General features: G+C 48.0%; 20 non-coding genes across 20 annotated transcripts; all 20 read left to right on the forward strand.

Annotated features, from left to right (window-relative positions):
* Nucleotides 1–163: 163 nt before the first annotated feature.
* Nucleotides 164–282, forward strand: LOC143870849 (5S ribosomal RNA). The gene has a single exon (XR_013245631.1). It is a non-coding gene; the product is annotated as a 5S ribosomal RNA (ribosomal RNA).
* A 597-nt stretch (nt 283–879) lies between these two features.
* Nucleotides 880–998, forward strand: LOC143870850 (5S ribosomal RNA). The gene has a single exon (XR_013245632.1). It is a non-coding gene; the product is annotated as a 5S ribosomal RNA (ribosomal RNA).
* A 597-nt stretch (nt 999–1,595) lies between these two features.
* Nucleotides 1,596–1,714, forward strand: LOC143874646 (5S ribosomal RNA). Its single transcript, XR_013249319.1, has one exon. It is a non-coding gene; the product is annotated as a 5S ribosomal RNA (ribosomal RNA).
* A 597-nt stretch (nt 1,715–2,311) lies between these two features.
* LOC143872991 (5S ribosomal RNA) lies at nt 2,312–2,430 on the forward strand. Its single transcript, XR_013247714.1, has one exon. It is a non-coding gene; the product is annotated as a 5S ribosomal RNA (ribosomal RNA).
* Nucleotides 2,431–3,027: 597 nt separating this feature from the next.
* Nucleotides 3,028–3,146, forward strand: LOC143870851 (5S ribosomal RNA). The gene has a single exon (XR_013245633.1). It is a non-coding gene; the product is annotated as a 5S ribosomal RNA (ribosomal RNA).
* A 597-nt stretch (nt 3,147–3,743) lies between these two features.
* On the forward strand, nt 3,744–3,862 carry LOC143870853 (5S ribosomal RNA). The gene has a single exon (XR_013245635.1). It is a non-coding gene; the product is annotated as a 5S ribosomal RNA (ribosomal RNA).
* A 597-nt stretch (nt 3,863–4,459) lies between these two features.
* On the forward strand, nt 4,460–4,578 carry LOC143870855 (5S ribosomal RNA). The gene has a single exon (XR_013245636.1). It is a non-coding gene; the product is annotated as a 5S ribosomal RNA (ribosomal RNA).
* Nucleotides 4,579–5,175: 597 nt separating this feature from the next.
* Nucleotides 5,176–5,294, forward strand: LOC143873722 (5S ribosomal RNA). Its single transcript, XR_013248424.1, has one exon. It is a non-coding gene; the product is annotated as a 5S ribosomal RNA (ribosomal RNA).
* Nucleotides 5,295–5,891: 597 nt separating this feature from the next.
* Nucleotides 5,892–6,010, forward strand: LOC143870856 (5S ribosomal RNA). The gene has a single exon (XR_013245637.1). It is a non-coding gene; the product is annotated as a 5S ribosomal RNA (ribosomal RNA).
* Nucleotides 6,011–6,607: 597 nt separating this feature from the next.
* Nucleotides 6,608–6,726, forward strand: LOC143873376 (5S ribosomal RNA). The gene has a single exon (XR_013248087.1). It is a non-coding gene; the product is annotated as a 5S ribosomal RNA (ribosomal RNA).
* Nucleotides 6,727–7,323: 597 nt separating this feature from the next.
* LOC143872992 (5S ribosomal RNA) lies at nt 7,324–7,442 on the forward strand. Its single transcript, XR_013247715.1, has one exon. It is a non-coding gene; the product is annotated as a 5S ribosomal RNA (ribosomal RNA).
* A 597-nt stretch (nt 7,443–8,039) lies between these two features.
* On the forward strand, nt 8,040–8,158 carry LOC143870857 (5S ribosomal RNA). Its single transcript, XR_013245638.1, has one exon. It is a non-coding gene; the product is annotated as a 5S ribosomal RNA (ribosomal RNA).
* Nucleotides 8,159–8,755: 597 nt separating this feature from the next.
* On the forward strand, nt 8,756–8,874 carry LOC143870858 (5S ribosomal RNA). The gene has a single exon (XR_013245639.1). It is a non-coding gene; the product is annotated as a 5S ribosomal RNA (ribosomal RNA).
* Nucleotides 8,875–9,471: 597 nt separating this feature from the next.
* LOC143870859 (5S ribosomal RNA) lies at nt 9,472–9,590 on the forward strand. The gene has a single exon (XR_013245640.1). It is a non-coding gene; the product is annotated as a 5S ribosomal RNA (ribosomal RNA).
* Nucleotides 9,591–10,187: 597 nt separating this feature from the next.
* On the forward strand, nt 10,188–10,306 carry LOC143873170 (5S ribosomal RNA). Its single transcript, XR_013247892.1, has one exon. It is a non-coding gene; the product is annotated as a 5S ribosomal RNA (ribosomal RNA).
* Nucleotides 10,307–11,338: 1,032 nt separating this feature from the next.
* On the forward strand, nt 11,339–11,457 carry LOC143870860 (5S ribosomal RNA). The gene has a single exon (XR_013245641.1). It is a non-coding gene; the product is annotated as a 5S ribosomal RNA (ribosomal RNA).
* A 597-nt stretch (nt 11,458–12,054) lies between these two features.
* On the forward strand, nt 12,055–12,173 carry LOC143873320 (5S ribosomal RNA). Its single transcript, XR_013248035.1, has one exon. It is a non-coding gene; the product is annotated as a 5S ribosomal RNA (ribosomal RNA).
* Nucleotides 12,174–12,770: 597 nt separating this feature from the next.
* LOC143870861 (5S ribosomal RNA) lies at nt 12,771–12,889 on the forward strand. The gene has a single exon (XR_013245642.1). It is a non-coding gene; the product is annotated as a 5S ribosomal RNA (ribosomal RNA).
* A 597-nt stretch (nt 12,890–13,486) lies between these two features.
* Nucleotides 13,487–13,605, forward strand: LOC143873322 (5S ribosomal RNA). Its single transcript, XR_013248036.1, has one exon. It is a non-coding gene; the product is annotated as a 5S ribosomal RNA (ribosomal RNA).
* Nucleotides 13,606–14,202: 597 nt separating this feature from the next.
* LOC143873661 (5S ribosomal RNA) lies at nt 14,203–14,321 on the forward strand. The gene has a single exon (XR_013248364.1). It is a non-coding gene; the product is annotated as a 5S ribosomal RNA (ribosomal RNA).
* Nucleotides 14,322–14,513: the final 192 nt, after the last annotated feature.

Below are 14,513 nucleotides of genomic sequence, written 5' to 3' on the forward strand. Positions count from 1 at the left end.
TCAACGCGCGATGACAGCCCTGGCGGTCATCCGGCTTCCCGACATGCTCGGATCGTCCATCCGGTGTCATCTAGCAGGATTTTTTCGCACTTTCATTTAAACGGACTTCGTACGACAATGCGAGTGGAAACTCTTTATTACTTTGACAATGGAGAGGCATGCTGGGTGCGATCATACCAGCACAAATGCACTGGATCCCATCAGAACTCCGAAGTTAAGCGTGCTTGGGCGAGAGTAGTACTAGGATGGGTGACCTCCTGGGAAGTCCTCGTGTTGCACCCCTGTCACTTTTTTCGGCTATCTACCACTTTTTTCGAACAATCTTTCGGTTCTGGAACATCGATGCGAACTGAAACGCACGTTTAGTGCGTCGCCTCCTACGTTTCGGTTCGGATCTTTTTATTTTCTTCCGGATGGTGAATTCAAAGACGTCCGGTCTTTATTATGGCGGGGTGATAGTGTCGTTTGATTCGATAAACGGAATTCGTTCTGACATTTCATTTGCGGTCAAATTATAGCGGGGGTTTGTTTAGATTCAGTGACGTACAGGCTATAGCGGATGAGTGTACTAGTGGATGCGAGTCATGAATCCGGTCGGAAGGTGTTTACTGGCCGTGAGCTACCCTTGGTGCACAAATATCGTTCCGACGATAACTTTTGATCCGCCCGTCAGATCGTCGCGATTCTTATATTGATTCGGGGGTACTCGGGAAGATCCATCGCGCGATGACAGCCCTGGCGGTCATCCGGCTTCCCGACATGCTCGGATCGTCCATCCGGTGTCATCTAGCAGGATTTTTTCGCACTTTCATTTAAACGGACTTCGTACGACAATGCGAGTGGAAACTCTTAATTACTTTGACAATGGAGAGGCATGCTGGGTGCGATCATACCAGCACAAATGCACTGGATCCCATCAGAACTCCGAAGTTAAGCGTGCTTGGGCGAGAGTAGTACTAGGATGGGTGACCTCCTGGGAAGTCCTCGTGTTGCACCCCTGTCACTTTTTTCGGCTATCTACCACTTTTTTCGAACAATCTTTCGGTTCTAGAACATCGATGCGAACTGAAACGCACGTTTAGTGCGTCGCCTCCTACGTTTCGGTTCGGATCTTTTTATTTTCTTCCGGATGGTGAATTCAAAGACGTCCGGTCTTTATTATGGCGGGGTGATAGTGTCGTTTGATTCGATAAACGTAATTCGTTCTGACATTTCATTTGCAGTCAAATTATAGCGGGGGTTTGTTTAGATTCAGTGACGTACAGGCTATAGCGGATGAGTGTACTAGTGGATGCGAGTCATGAATCCGGTCGGAAGGTGTTTACTGGCCGTGAGCTACCCTTGGTGCACAAATATCGTTCCGACGATAACTTTTGATCCGCCCGTCAGATCGTGGCGATTCTTATATTGATTCGGGGGTACTCGGGAAGATTCATCGCGCGATGACAGCCCTGGCGGTCATCCGGCTTCCCGACATGCTCGGATCGTCCATCCGGTGTCATCTAGCAGGATTTTTTCGCACTTTCATTTAAACGGACTTCGTACGACAATGCGAGTGGAAACTCTTTATTACTTTGACAATGGAGAGGCATGCTGGGTGCGATCATACCAGCACAAATGCACTGGATCCCATCAAAACTCTGAAGTTAAGCGTGCTTGGGCGAGAGTAGTACTAGGATGGGTGACCTCCTGGGAAGTCCTCGTGTTGCACCCCTGTCACTTTTTTCGGCTATCTACCACTTTTTTCGAACAATCTTTCGGTTCTGGAACATCGATGCGAACTGAAACGCACGTTTAGTGCGTCGCCTCCTACGTTTCGGTTCGGATCTTTTTATTTTCTTCCGGATGGTGAATTCAAAGACGTCCGGTCTTTATTATGGCGGGGTGATAGTGTCGTTTGATTCGATAAACGGAATTCGTTCTGACATTTCATTTGCGGTCAAATTATAGCGGGGGTTTGTTTAGATTCAGTGACGTACAGGCTATAGCGGATGAGTGTACTAGTGGATGCGAGTCATGAATCCGGTCGGAAGGTGTTTACTGGCCGTGAGCTACCCTTGGTGCACAAATATCGTTCCGACGATAACTTTTGATCCGCCCGTCAGATCGTGGCGATTCTTATATTGATTCGGGGGTACTCGGGAAGATTCATCGCGCGATGACAGCCCTGGCGGTCATCCGGCTTCCCGACATGCTCGGATCGTCCATCCGGTGTCATCTAGCAGGATTTTTTCGCACTTTCATTTAAACGGACTTCGTACGACAATGCGAGTGGAAACTCTTTATTAATTTGACAATGGAGAGGCATGCTGGGTGCGATCATACCAGCACAAATGCACTGGATCCCATCAGAACTCCGAAGTTAAGCGTGCTTGGGCGAGAGTAGTACTAGGATGGGTGACCTCATGGGAAGTCCTCGTGTTGCACCCCTGTCACTTTTTTCGGCTATCTACCACTTTTTTCGAACAATCTTTCGGTTCTGGAACATCGATGCGAACTGAAACGCACGTTTAGTGCGTCGCCTCCTACGTTTCGGTTCGGATCTTTTTATTTTCTTCCGGATGGTGAATTCAAACACGTCCGGTCTTTATTATGGCGGGGTGATAGTGTCGTTTGATTCGATAAACGGAATTCGTTCTGACATTTCATTTGCGGTCAAATTATAGCGGGGGTTTGTTTAGATTCAGTGACGTACAGGCTATAGCGGATGAGTGTACTAGTGGATGCGAGTCATGAATCCGGTCGGAAGGTGTTTACTGGCCGTGAGCTACCCTTGGTGCACAAATATCGTTCCGACGATAACTTTTGATCCGCCCGTCAGATCGTGGCGATTCTTATATTGATTCGGGGGTACTCGGGAAGATTCAACGCGCGATGACAACCCTGGCGGTCATCCGGTTTCCCGACATGCTCGGATCGTCCATCCGGTGTCATCTAGCAGGATTTTTTCGCACTTTCATTTAAACGGACTTCGTACGACAATGCGAGTGGAAACTCTTTATTACTTTGACAATGGAGAGGCATGCTGGGTGCGATCATACCAGCACAAATGCACTGGATCCCATCAGAACTCCGAAGTTAAGCGTGCTTGGGCGAGAGTAGTACTAGGATGGGTGACCTCCTGGGAAGTCCTCGTGTTGCACCCCTGTCACTTTTTTCGGCTATCTACCACTTTTTTCGAACAATCTTTCAGTTCTGGAACATCGATGCGAACTGAAACGCACGTTTAGTGCGTCGCCTCCTACGTTTCGGTTCGGATCTTTTTATTTTCTTCCGGATGGTGAATTCAAAGACGTCCGGTCTTTATTATGGTGGGGTGATAGTGTCGTTTGATTCGATAAACGGAATTCGTTCTGACATTTCATTTGCGGTCAAATTATAGCGGGGGTTTGTTTAGATTCAGTGACGTACAGGCTATAGCGGATGAGTGTACTAGTGGATGCGAGTCATGAATCCGGTCGGAAGGTGTTTACTGGCCGTGAGCTACCCTTGGTGCACAAATATCGTTCCGACGATAACTTTTGATCCGCCCGTCAGATCGTGGTGATTCTTATATTGATTCGGGGGTACTCGGGAAGATGAATCGCGCGATGACAGCCCTGGCGGTCATCCGGCTTCCCGACATGCTCGGATCGTCCATCCGGTGTCATCTAGCAGGATTTTTTCGCACTTTCATTTAAACGGACTTCGTACGACAATGCGAGTGGAAACTCTTTATTACTTTGACAATGGAAAGGCATGCTGGGTGCGATCATACCAGCACAAATGCACTGGATCCCATCAGAACTCCGAAGTTAAGCGTGCTTGGGCGAGAGTAGTACTAGGATGGGTGACCTCCTGGGAAGTCCTCGTGTTGCACCCCTGTCACTTTTTTCGGCTATCTACCACTTTTTTCGAACAATCTTTCGGTTCTGGAACATCGATGCGAACTGAAACGCACGTTTAGTGCGTCGCCTCCTACGTTTCGGTTCGGATCTTTTTATTTTCTTCCGGATGGTGAATTCAAAGACGTCCGGTCTTTATTATGGCGGGGTGATAGTGTCGTTTGATTCGATAAACGGAATTCGTTCTGACATTTCATTTGCGGTCAAATTATAGCGGGGGTTTGTTTAGATTCAGTGACGTACAGGCTATAGCGGATGAGTGTACTAGTGGATGCGAGTCATGAATCCGGTAGGAAGGTGTTTACTGGCCGTGAGCTACCCTTGGTGCACAAATATCGTTCCGACGTTAACTTTTGATCCGCCCGTCAGATCGTGGCGATTCTTATATTGATTCGGGGGTACTCGGGAAGATCTATCGCGCGATGACAGCCCTGGCGGTCATCCGGCTTCCCGACATCCTCGGATCGTCCATCCGGTGTCATCTAGCAGGATTTTTTCGCACTTTCATTTAAACGGACTTCGTACGACAATGCGAGTGGAAACTCTTAATTACTTTGACAATGGAGAGGCATGCTGGGTGCGATCATACCAGCACAAATGCACTGGATCCCATCAGAACTCCGAAGTTAAGCGTGCTTGGGCGAGAGTAGTACTAGGATGGGTGACCTCCTGGGAAGTCCTCGTGTTGCACCCCTGTCACTTTTTTCGGCTATCTACCACTTTTTTCGAACAATCTTTCGGTTCTGGAACATCGATGCGAACTGAAACGCACGTTTAGTGCGTCGCCTCCTACGTTTCGGTTCGGATCTTTTTATTTTCTTCCGGATGGTGAATTCAAACACGTCCGGTCTTTATTATGGCGGGGTGATAGTGTCGTTTGATTCGATAAACGGAATTCGTTCTGACATTTCATTTGCGGTCAAATTATAGCGGGGGTTTGTTTAGATTCAGTGACGTACAGGCTATAGCGGATGAGTGTACTAGTGGATGCGAGTCATGAATCCGGTCGGAAGGTGTTTACTGGCCGTGAGCTACCCTTGGTGCACAAATATCGTTCCGACGATAACTTTTGATCCGCCCGTCAGATCGTGGCGATTCTTATAATGATTCGGGGGTACTCGGGAAGATTCATCGCGCGATGACAGCCCTGGCGGTCTTCCGGCTTCCCGACATGCTCGGATCGTCCATCCGGTGTCATCTAGCAGGATTTTTTCGCACTTTCATTTAAACGGACTTCGTACGACAATGCGAGTGGAAACTCTTTATTACTTTGACAATGGAGAGGCATGCTGGGTGCGATCATACCAGCACAAATGCACTGGATCCCATCAGAACTCCGAAGTTAAGCGTGCTGGGGCGAGAGTAGTACTAGGATGGGTGACCTCCTGGGAAGTCCTCGTGTTGCACCCGTGTCACTTTTTTCGGCTATCTACCACTTTTTTCGAACAATCTTTCGGTTCTGGAACATCGATGCGAACTGAAACGCACGTTTAGTGCGTCGCCTCATACGTTTCGGTTCGGATCTTTTTATTTTCTTCCGGATGGTGAATTCAAAGACGTCAGGTCTTTATTATGGCGGGCTGATAGTGTCGTTTCATTTGATAAACGGAATTCGTTCTGACATTTCATTTGCGGTCAAATTATAGCGGGGGTTTGTTTAGATTCAGTGACGTACAGGCTATAGCGGATGAGTGTACTAGTGGATGCGAGTCATGAATCCGGTCGGAAGGTGTTTACTGGCCGTGAGCTACCCTTGGTGCACAAATATCGTTTCGACGATAACTTTTGATCCGCCCGTCAGATCGTAGCGATTCTTATATTGATTCGGGGGTACTCGGGAAGATTAATCGCGCGATGACAGCCCTGGCGGTCATCCGGCTTCCCGACATGCTCGGATCGTCCATCCGGTGTCATCTAGCAGGATTTTTTCGCACTTTCATTTAAACGGACTTCGTACGACAATGCGAGTGGAAACTCTTAATTACTTTGACAATGGAGAGGCATGCTGGGTGCGATCATACCAGCACAAATGCACTGGATCCCATCAGAACTCCGAAGTTAAGCGTGCTTGGGCGAGAGTAGTACTAGGATGGGTGACCTCCTGGGAAGTCCTCGTGTTGCACCCCTGTCACTTTTTTCGGCTATCTACCACTTTTTTCGAACAATCTTTCGGTTCTGGAACATCGATGCGAACTGAAACGCACGTTTAGTGCGTCGCCTCCTACGTTTCGGTTCGGATCTTTTTATTTTCTTCCGGATGGTGAATTCAAAGACGTCCGGTCTTTATTATGGCGGGGTGATAGTGTCGTTTGATGCGATAAACGGAATTCGTTCTGACATTTCATTTGCAGTCAAATTATAGCGGGGGTTTGTTTAGATTCAGTGACGTACAGGCTATAGCGGATGAGTGTACTAGTGGATGCGAGTCATGAATCCGGTCGGAAGGTGTTTACTGGCCGTGAGCTACCCTTGGTGCACAAATATCGTTCCGACGATAACTTTTGATCCGCCCGTCAGATCGTGGCGATTCTTATATTGATTCGGGGGTACTCGGGAAGATTCATCGCGCGATGACAGCCCTGGCGGTCATCCGGCTTCCCGACATGCTCGGATCGTCCATCCGGTGTCATCTAGCAGGATTTTTTCGCACTTTCATTTAAACGGACTTCGTACGACAATGCGAGTGGAAACTCTTTATTACTTTGACAATGGAGAGGCATGCTGGGTGCGATCATACCAGCACAAATGCACTGGATCCCATCAGAACTCTGAAGTTAAGCGTGCTTGGGCGAGAGTAGTACTAGGATGGGTGACCTCCTGGGAAGTCCTCGTGTTGCACCCCTGTCACTTTTTTCGGCTATCTACCACTTTTTTCGAACAATCTTTCGGTTCTGGAACATCGATGCGAACTGAAACGCACGTTTAGTGCGTCGCCTCCTACGTTTCGGTTCGGATCTTTTTATTTTCTTCCGGATGGTGAATTCAAAGACGTCCGGTCTTTATTATGGCGGGGTGATAGTGTCGTTTGATTCGATAAACGGAATTCGTTCTGACATTTCATTTGCGGTCAAATTATAGCGGGGGTTTGTTTAGATTCAGTGACGTACAGGCTATAGCGGATGAGTGTACTAGTGGATGCGAGTCATGAATCCGGTCGGAAGGTGTTTACTGGCCGTGAGCTACCCTTGGTGCACAAATATCGTTCCGACGATAACTTTTGATCCGCCCGTCAGATCGTGGCGATTCTTATATTGATTCGGGGGTACTCGGGAAGATTCATCGCGCGATGACAGCCCTGGCGGTCATCCGGCTTCCCGACATGCTCGGATCGTCCATCCGGTGTCATCTAGCAGGATTTTTTCGCACTTTCATTTAAACGGACTTCGTACGACAATGCGAGTGGAAACTCTTTATTAATTTGACAATGGAGAGGCATGCTGGGTGCGATCATACCAGCACAAATGCACTGGATCCCATCAGAACTCCGAAGTTAAGCGTGCTTGGGCGAGAGTAGTACTAGGATGGGTGACCTCATGGGAAGTCCTCGTGTTGCACCCCTGTCACTTTTTTCGGCTATCTACCACTTTTTTCGAACAATCTTTCGGTTCTGGAACATTGATGCGAACTGAAACGCACGTTTAGTGCGTCGCCTCCTACGTTTCGGTTCGGATCTTTTTATTTTCTTCCGGATGGTGAATTCAAACACGTCCGGTCTTTATTATGGCGGGGTGATAGTGTCGTTTGATTCGATAAACGGAATTTGTTCTGACATTTCATTTGCGGTCAAATTATAGCGGGGGTTTGTTTAGATTCAGTGACGTACAGGCTATAGCGGATGAGTGTACTAGTGGATGCGAGTCATGAATCCGGTCGGAAGGTGTTTACTGGCCGTGAGCTACCCTTGGTGCACAAATATCGTTCCGACGATAACTTTTGATCCGCCCGTCAGATCGTGGCGATTCTTATATTGATTCGGGGGTACTCGGGAAGATTCAACGCGCGATGACAACCCTGGCGGTCATCCGGTTTCCCGACATGCTCGGATCGTCCATCCGGTGTCATCTAGCAGGATTTTTTCGCACTTTCATTTAAACGGACTTCGTACGACAATGCGAGTGGAAACTCTTTATTACTTTGACAATGGAGAGGCATGCTGGGTGCGATCATACCAGCACAAATGCACTGGATCCCATCAGAACTCCGAAGTTAAGCGTGCTTGGGCGAGAGTAGTACTAGGATGGGTGACCTCCTGGGAAGTCCTCGTGTTGCACCCCTGTCACTTTTTTCGGCTATCTACCACTTTTTTCGAACAATCTTTCAGTTCTGGAACATCGATGCGAACTGAAACGCACGTTTAGTGCGTCGCCTCCTACGTTTCGGTTCGGATCTTTTTATTTTCTTCCGGATGGTGAATTCAAAGACGTCCGGTCTTTATTATGGTGGGGTGATAGTGTCGTTTGATTCGATAAACGGAATTCGTTCTGACATTTCATTTGCGGTCAAATTATAGCGGGGGTTTGTTTAGATTCAGTGACGTACAGGCTATAGCGGATGAGTGTACTAGTGGATGCGAGTCATGAATCCGGTCGGAAGGTGTTTACTGGCCGTGAGCTACCCTTGGTGCACAAATATCGTTCCGACGATAACTTTTGATCCGCCCGTCAGATCGTGGTGATTCTTATATTGATTCGGGGGTACTCGGGAAGATGAATCGCGCGATGACAGCCCTGGCGGTCATCCGGCTTCCCGACATGCTCGGATCGTCCATCCGGTGTCATCTAGCAGGATTTTTTCGCACTTTCATTTAAACGGACTTCGTACGACAATGCGAGTGGAAACTCTTTATTACTTTGACAATGGAAAGGCATGCTGGGTGCGATCATACCAGCACAAATGCACTGGATCCCATCAGAACTCCGAAGTTAAGCGTGCTTGGGCGAGAGTAGTACTAGGATGGGTGACCTCCTGGGAAGTCCTCGTGTTGCACCCCTGTCACTTTTTTCGGCTATCTACCACTTTTTTCGAACAATCTTTCGGTTCTGGAACATCGATGCGAACTGAAACGCACGTTTAGTGCGTCGCCTCCTACGTTTCGGTTCGGATCTTTTTATTTTCTTCCGGATGGTGAATTCAAAGACGTCCGGTCTTTATTATGGCGGGGTGATAGTGTCGTTTGATTCGATAAACGGAATTCGTTCTGACATTTCATTTGCGGTCAAATTATAGCGGGGGTTTGTTTAGATTCAGTGACGTACAGGCTATAGCGGATGAGTGTACTAGTGGATGCGAGTCATGAATCCGGTAGGAAGGTGTTTACTGGCCGTGAGCTACCCTTGGTGCACAAATATCGTTCCGACGTTAACTTTTGATCCGCCCGTCAGATCGTGGCGATTCTTATATTGATTCGGGGGTACTCGGGAAGATCTATCGCGCGATGACAGCCCTGGCGGTCATCCGGCTTCCCGACATCCTCGGATCGTCCATCCGGTGTCATCTAGCAGGATTTTTTCGCACTTTCATTTAAACGGACTTCGTACGACAATGCGAGTGGAAACTCTTAATTACTTTGACAATGGAGAGGCATGCTGGGTGCGATCATACCAGCACAAATGCACTGGATCCCATCAGAACTCCGAAGTTAAGCGTGCTTGGGCGAGAGTAGTACTAGGATGGGTGACCTCCTGGGAAGTCCTCGTGTTGCACCCCTGTCACTTTTTTCGGCTATCTACCACTTTTTTCGAACAATCTTTCGGTTCTGGAACATCGATGCGAACTGAAACGCACGTTTAGTGCGTCGCCTCCTACGTTTCGGTTCGGATCTTTTTATTTTCTTCCGGATGGTGAATTCAAACACGTCCGGTCTTTATTATGGCGGGGTGATAGTGTCGTTTGATTCGATAAACGGAATTCGTTCTGACATTTCATTTGCGGTCAAATTATAGCGGGGGTTTGTTTAGATTCAGTGACGTACAGGCTATAGCGGATGAGTGTACTAGTGGATGCGAGTCATGAATCCGGTCGGAAGGTGTTTACTGGCCGTGAGCTACCCTTGGTGCACAAATATCGTTCCGACGATAACTTTTGATCCGCCCGTCAGATCGTGGCGATTCTTATAATGATTCGGGGGTACTCGGGAAGATTCATCGCGCGATGACAGCCCTGGCGGTCTTCCGGCTTCCCGACATGCTCGGATCGTCCATCCGGTGTCATCTAGCAGGATTTTTTCGCACTTTCATTTAAACGGACTTCGTACGACAATGCGAGTGGAAACTCTTTATTACTTTGACAATGGAGAGGCATGCTGGGTGCGATCATACCAGCACAAATGCACTGGATCCCATCAGAACTCCGAAGTTAAGCGTGCTGGGGCGAGAGTAGTACTAGGATGGGTGACCTCCTGGGAAGTCCTCGTGTTGCACCCCTGTCACTTTTTTCGGCTATCTACCACTTTTTTCGAACAATCTTTCGGTTCTGGAACATCGATGCGAACTGAAACGCACGTTTAGTGCGTCGCCTCATACGTTTCGGTTCGGATCTTTTTATTTTCTTCCGGATGGTGAATTCAAAGACGTCAGGTCTTTATTATGGCGGGCTGATAGTGTCGTTTCATTTGATAAACGGAATTCGTTCTGACATTTCATTTGCGGTCAAATTATAGCGGGGGTTTGTTTAGATTCAGTGACGTACAGGCTATAGCGGATGAGTGTACTAGTGGATGCGAGTCATGAATCCGGTCGGAAGGTGTTTACTGGCCGTGAGCTACCCTTGGTGCACAAATATCGTTTCGACGATAACTTTTGATCCGCCCGTCAGATCGTAGCGATTCTTATATTGATTCGGGGGTACTCGGGAAGATTAATCACTTTTTTCGGCTATCTACCACTTTTTTCGAACAATCTTTCGGTTCTGGAACATCGATGCGAACTGAAACGCACGTTTAGTGCGTCGCCTCATACGTTTCGGTTCGGATCTTTTTATTTTCTTCCGGATGGTGAATTCAAAGACGTCAGGTCTTTATTATGGCGGGCTGATAGTGTCGTTTCATTTGATAAACGGAATTCGTTCTGACATTTCATTTGCGGTCAAATTATAGCGGGGGTTTGTTTAGATTCAGTGACGTACAGGCTATAGCGGATGAGTGTACTAGTGGATGCGAGTCATGAATCCGGTCGGAAGGTGTTTACTGGCCGTGAGCTACCCTTGGTGCACAAATATCGTTTCGACGATAACTTTTGATCCGCCCGTCAGATCGTAGCGATTCTTATATTGATTCGGGGGTACTCGGGAAGATAAATCGCGCGATGACAGCCCTGGCGGTCATCCGGCTTCCCGACATGCTCGGATCGTCCATCCGGTGTCATCTAGCAGGATTTTTTCGCACTTTCATTTAAACGGACTTCGTACGACAATGCGAGTGGAAACTCTTTATTACTTTGACAATGGAGAGGCATGCTGGGTGCGATCATACCAGCACAAATGCACTGGATCCCATCAGAACTCCGAAGTTAAGCGTGCTTGGGCGAGAGTAGTACTAGGATGGGTGACCTCCTGGGAAGTCCTCGTGTTGCACCCCTGTCACTTTTTTCGGCTATCTACCACTTTTTTCGAACAATCTTTCGGTTCTGGAACATCGATGCGAACTGAAACGCACGTTTAGTGCGTCGCCTCATACGTTTCGGTTCGGATCTTTTTATTTTCTTCCGGATGGTGAATTCAAAGACGTCAGGTCTTTATTATGGCGGGCTGATAGTGTCGTTTCATTTGATAAACGGAATTCGTTCTGACATTTCATTTGCGGTCAAATTATAGCGGGGGTTTGTTTAGATTCAGTGACGTACAGGCTATAGCGGATGAGTGTACTAGTGGATGCGAGTCATGAATCCGGTCGGAAGGTGTTTACTGGCCGTGAGCTACCCTTGGTGCACAAATATCGTTCCGACGATAACTTTTGATCCGCCCGTCAGATCGTCGCGATTCTTATATTGATTCGGGGGTACTCGGGAAGATCCATCGCGCGTTTACAGCCCTAGCGGTCATCCGGCTTCCCGACATGCTCGGATCGTCCATCTGGTGTCATCTAGCAGGATTTTTTCGCACTTTCATTTAAACGGACTTCGTACGACAATGCGAGTGGAAACTCTTTATTACTTTGACAATGGAGAGGCATGCTGGGTGCGATCATACCAGCACAAATGCACTGGATCTCATCAGAACTCCGAAGTTAAGCGTGCTTGGGCGAGAGTAGTACCAGGATGGGTGACCTCCTGGGAAGTCCTCGTGTTGCACCCCTGTCACTTTTTTCGGCTGTCTACCACTTTTTTCGAACAATCTTTCGGTTCTGGAACATCGATGCGAACTGAAACGCACGTTTAGTGCGTCGCCTCCTACGTTTCGGTTCGGATCTTTTTATTTTCTTCCGGATGGTGAATTCAAACACGTCCGGTCTTTATTATGGCGGGGTGATAGTGTCGTTTGATTCGATAAACGGAATTCGTTCTGACATTTCATTTGCGGTCAAATTATAGCGGGGGTTTGTTTAGATTCAGTGACGTACAGGCTATAGCGGATGAGTGTACTAGTGGATGCGAGTCATGAATCCGGTCGGAAGGTGTTTACTGGCCGTGAGCTACCCTTGGTGCACAAATATCGTTCCGACGATAACTTTTGATCCGCCCGTCAGATCGTGGCGATTCTTATAATGATTCGGGGGTACTCGGGAAGATTCATCGCGCGATGACAGCCCTGGCGGTCATCTGGCTTCCCGACATGCTCGGATCGTCCATCCGGTGTCATCTAGCAGGATTTTTTCGCACTTTCATTTAAACGGACTTCGTACGACAATGCGAGTGGAAACTCTTTATTACTTTGACAATGGAGAGGCATGCTGGGTGCGATCATACCAGCACAAATGCACTGGATCCCATCAGAACTCCGAAGTTAAGCGTGCTTGGGCGAGAGTAGTACTAGGATGGGTGACCTCCTGGGAAGTCCTCGTGTTGCACCCCTGTCACTTTTTTCGGCTATCTACCACTTTTTTCGAACAATCTTTCGGTTCTGGAACATCGATGCGAACTGAAACGCACGTTTAGTGCGTCGCCTCATACGTTTCGGTTCGGATCTTTTTATTTTCTTCCGGATGGTGAATTCAAAGACGTCAGGTCTTTATTATGGCGGGCTGATAGTGTCGTTTCATTTGATAAACGGAATTCGTTCTGACATTTCATTTGCGGTCAAATTATAGCGGGGGTTTGTTTAGATTCAGTGACGTACAGGCTATAGCGGATGAGTGTACTAGTGGATGCGAGTCATGAATCCGGTCGGAAGGTGTTTACTGGCCGTGAGCTACCCTTGGTGCACAAATATCGTTCCGACGATAACTTTTGATCCGCCCGTCAGATCGTCGCGATTCTTATATTGATTCGGGGGTACTCGGGAAGATCCATCGCGCGATTACAGCCCTAGCGGTCATCCGGCTTCCCGACATGCTCGGATCGTCCATCTGGTGTCATCTAGCAGGATTTTTTCGCACTTTCATTTAAACGGACTTCGTACGACAATGCGAGTGGAAACTCTTTATTACTTTGACAATGGAGAGGCATGCTGGGTGCGATCATACCAGCACAAATGCACTGGATCTCATCAGAACTCCGAAGTTAAGCGTGCTTGGGCGAGAGTAGTACCAGGATGGGTGACCTCCTGGGAAGTCCTCGTGTTGCACCCCTGTCACTTTTTTCGGCTGTCTACCACTTTTTTCGAACAATCTTTCGGTTCTGGAACATCGATGCGAACTGAAACGCACGTTTAGTGCGTCGCCTCCTACGTTTCGGTTCGGATCTTTTTATTTTCTTCCGGATGGTGAATTCAAACACGTCCGGTCTTTATTATGGCGGGGTGATAGTGTCGTTTGATTCGATAAACGGAATTCGTTCTGACATTTCATTTGCGGTCAAATTATAGCGGGGGTTTGTTTAGATTCAGTGACGTACAGGCTATAGCGGATGAGTGTACTAGTGGATGCGAGTCATGAATCCGGTCGGAAGGTGTTTACTGGCCGTGAGCTACCCTTGGTGCACAAATATCGTTCCGACGATAACTTTTGATCCGCCCGTCAGATCGTGGCGATTCTTATAATGATTCGGGGGTACTCGGGAAGATTCATCGCGCGATGACAGCCCTGGCGGTCATCTGGCTTCCCGACATGCTCGGATCGTCCATCCGGTGTCATCTAGCAGGATTTTTTCGCACTTTCATTTAAACGGACTTCGTACGACAATGCGAGTGGAAACTCTTTATTACTTTGACAATGGAGAGGCATGCTGGGTGCGATCATACCAGCACAAATGCACTGGATCCCATCAGAACTCTGAAGTTAAGCGTGCTTGGGCGAGAGTAGTACTAGGATGGGTGACCTCTTGGGAAGTCCTCGTGTTGCACCCCTGTCACTTTTTTCGGCTATCTACCACTTTTTTCGAACAATCTTTTGGTTCTGGAACATCGATGCGAACTGAAACGCACGTTTAGTGCGTCGCCTCCTACGTTTCGGTTCGGATCTTTTTATTTTCTTCCGGATGGTGAATTCAAAGACGTCCGGTCTTTATTATGGCGGGGTGATAGTGTCGTTTGATTCGA

This window comes from Tasmannia lanceolata, unplaced genomic scaffold, assembly GCF_043159265.1.
Source record: "Tasmannia lanceolata isolate RefF3 unplaced genomic scaffold, GAP_Taslan_0.1 ptg000003l, whole genome shotgun sequence".
NCBI classification, from domain to species: Eukaryota; Viridiplantae; Streptophyta; class Magnoliopsida; order Canellales; family Winteraceae; genus Tasmannia; species Tasmannia lanceolata.